General features: G+C 36.5%; 1 non-coding gene across 1 annotated transcript; it reads left to right on the plus strand.

Annotated features, from left to right (window-relative positions):
* The first annotated feature begins 799 nt into the window (after positions 1–799).
* Positions 800–963, plus strand: LOC112478831. Its single transcript, XR_003045965.1, has one exon. It is a non-coding gene; the product is annotated as a U1 spliceosomal RNA (small nuclear RNA).
* Positions 964–3,759: the final 2,796 nt, after the last annotated feature.

Consider the following 3,759-nt stretch of genomic DNA (forward strand, 5'->3'; position numbering starts at 1 on the left):
GAGGAAAAAATAGTTAAAGATGACACTTAGAAAAGGTTAAGGTTATGTTGCCATGAGAGGAGTATACAACTTAACTATGTTTGTGATTTTTAAAGGAGGGAGAATATAGTATCTTTGATGTGGAAAGGGTGGGTGTTAGTTGAAAAAATACATATTCAACATTATAACAATTTTTATTTTAAAAATAAATAATTTTTGCTTTCATGATACAAATCAAGAAAATTGAAGTTTTACAAATCCTTGGCTAGTAGGAAAAACAAAAACTATAATTCTTCATGGGGTGAGAGGATGAGGGGCATATCAAACTCTCCAGGGGCAAGAGAAATTTTGATTTACTACAGATGATAAACACTGCAGGAGGGAGCAAAGTGGATGGGAAGCACTCAGGTAGTGGCGAAATCGGGGAGGAAGTGAGAAAGACCTTGAAATGTTTGGAATAAGATGAAGATGGAAGTGTAGAGGAGTGCCAGTGGATAGGGAGCCCACTGAAAGATAAAATGCCAAGGTAAAGTGACTAGACTTGATTTGATGGACAACAAAGAGCCATTTTTTATTCTTAAGCATGTGAGTGTTAAGACCAATAAAGTTTAGAAAAACTAATCTATCTGTTATTGATATATAGGATGGAAAAGAAAGATTGAGAGAGAAAAAAATAGAGAAAGATAAGTTAGAACTATATTGGACAATTTAGCCATGATGAGCCAGCTTTGGGGATAAAGTGAGGTAAATAGACTTTCTAAGATTCCAAAGAAGAGAAAAAGATATGACTTCGAGTCTGGAAAATGAAAAAGATTTATTGATACTTATCTGGCTGGGGAGATACCATGGACATGAAAATGGTTCTCCTGGAGTGAGGTTTACCCATTGCTCTTCGGATATACTGACCCCTGCGATTACTACAAATATAGGAAACTCAACTACATAATTTGTGGTAGTGGCAGACTGTGTTTGTGCTTTCCTCTAAAAACCACAAGAAGATTTATTGTAACCATGCCCACACTTTCAACCTTCCTTTCCCAGTGTGTATTATAGGCACGCTCTTCACATGTAGTTAGAAGAGCAGTTAATTGGAAAACATGGTCAACAGTTGGGTGTGGGTCCCAGTTCCAAGGGCTCAGTATATTTCATGACATGGTGTAATTTCTCCCTCTGAGTTGCCATTCTCTTTGTTTTACTTTGGTAAAAAATAGCACTAAACTATAGAAACGAGTTTCAGTTTCTCCTTTCAGTTTTGTACATGACGATCAGGTCAATTAGACAATCATTAAATAAAGTGTTTTTGCCCACAGGTATATGGAATGCAAATAGTAAATGCCTTTTCATTTTTCATATGTGTGTTTCTTTCAGCATATGGCCTCCTTTGGCTCACAGTTAAGTGAGAGTCATACTTCAGAATTTCAAGTCAAATAGTATTGAATTATCCCTTTTTGCTTGTAGGTTCCCACTTTTCCTCTGTAGCTCTGAAAGTCATCCAAAAATCTGTGTTGCCTAACATCTGGAAAAATTATCAATTGTGGATCTAAAATTATCTACTCAAAGAGGGCATAAAGAAAAGTGAGAGTTTTTCATGCCTGACCAGCTCATAGATTGGGTAGCTACACCTTATGGAGTTAGCATGAGAGAACTAGGTAAAAGAGCTTAAAAATGTATGATTTCTATCTCACTATGTTTCCCACAATATTCTTAAAGTCATTTCTGTTGTCCTAAGTTATTTTTACTGTGACATGGTGAAGTATGATTTTAAGTGCCAGAAAATATGATTGTTTCCACAGTACTGTGACATTTATTTTCTTTAAAAAAAGTTACATGTGGACCACCCCAAGGGCTCTCCATACTGTCGGTATCATTTTTAGAGATGTCAAAAAAGCCACTGCCAGTTTTGACAAAAAAGACAAGTTTACAAATATAATTACCACTGCTGCCCAAGTCACCAAAGAGTATGGTAGTATTTAGAAGAGCTAGAAGTAAATTATGCAGTATTTAGTTTGCCTTTGTGTTCAACATGCCACCGTCTGGGTAAAGTGACTTAAATCTATAGAATGAAGCAATTAATGAGAAAACACAAACACACATGCTTGTACACATGCTTGTGCACATGCACAGTTTCCATCTGCCAATGGTTTCACTGGATTTGCCTAGAGTGTCAGCTGGAATCTGATATTTTGAAGAAAGAAATGAAGAACAAGAGAAAATATTAGATTATGAAGGAGGAGAAGCAATAAAAGGATGAAAGTGAAGTGATGATATCTGCTGATGTCCTTGACAATTTAGTTTTTACACCCCTCAGATAAGATAAACCAAAAAAAGAAACGTCAACAATGTAGTTATAGTACTTTATGTGTAATAACCTGTATGCTAAATTTCTAGAGTTAATGACCTATAACAACTAACAGCCCATAAGTAACTCATAGGATTGGGAGTAGAGTGGAAATGGTTTAAATTTTTTTCTAAGGATTCGAGTAAAATAACATAAAGAATAATGGTCAAGTCTCAACAGCAGCAAGAAAGGGGGATCATGGTCCTTTGGGCAAAGAAGCCAATACTAGTATTTGGAAAGATACCAAAGAAAGGGGAAATAAAGGCCACTTCAAAGCCTTTCTGCAGTCAGGTCCTTATCAGAGAGCTAAGAGCAAGCTTATGGGGCTCTTTGTGTACCTAGGAATCTGCTCTGAACCACGGCAAATTTGCTCCTTCTTCATTTCCTTCATCACCACCCCAAAGATGGCTACTAAAAAAAGGTGGAGGGAAATGGTAGGGAAGAAGTGGAAAGGGGTGGAGAATGAGTTAAAGGGGAGGAGACAGAGGAAATGTCTAAGAGCCAGACAATAACTCCCTCCTGCATAGCTCCAGCATGTTCTGGTGGGGGGGTAAGGGATGAAGGAGAATGGTTTAGCACTAGATTGCGATTTAGGTTGTAAACTTAAAGGATTAATTTTTAAATACAAGAATTAGACTGTTCCATTAGTGAAAAATTGGCTAGGTTGCTGTTAAGGAAAGAACAGAGGGAGGGGACTCAATATAAAACAGTTGACATTTATTTTAAAAGATTTGTTTTTTTCATGTTTCTTGAGATTCCTCACTAAAAAAATACTATGAATTGAATGTTTGTATCCCCCTAACATTCATATATTGAAACCTACCTTTCTAAGGTGATGGGGAGTGATTAGGTCATGAGAACAGAATCCTCATGAATAAGATTAGTGCCTGTATAAAAGAAATCCTAGAGAGCTCCCTTTCCCTTCTGTCATGTGAAGACACAGTGAGACAATAGTCGTCTATACCAGGAAGTGGGCCCTCACAAGGCCCAAATCAACCCGCATCTTATTTTTTGGCTTCTTAGCCTCTAGAAGTGTAAGAAATAAATTTTTATTGTTTATTTGCCATCCAGTCAATGATATTTCTGTTATAACAGACTGAACAGATAAGACAAGCAGTATATCTTTGCTAGCAAGGAGGTTTTTGTTGTTGTTGTTTTGTTTTTGTTTTTGTTTTTGTTCTTCTACTTTCAATTAGGAACATGATACTTTGCCTTTAGCATCTATTGGAGCCTGTGTCAAACAGATAATACTGTACACCATTCCTGAAACCTGTTCTCTATGCCATCATTTTCCACAACTCTGCACTTAAGTAGAATTTTTAACAGCTTTATGAAGATACAATTCACATACCATACAGTTCACCCAAAGTTGTTCTTAGTATAGCACAAAGGTGTGCTATACTAAGCACAATTTTACATTTTTACATCAGCACAATTTTACA

This window comes from Pteropus alecto, unplaced genomic scaffold (genome assembly GCF_000325575.1).
Source record: "Pteropus alecto unplaced genomic scaffold, ASM32557v1 scaffold22, whole genome shotgun sequence".
Classification (NCBI taxonomy): Eukaryota; Metazoa; Chordata; class Mammalia; order Chiroptera; family Pteropodidae; genus Pteropus; species Pteropus alecto.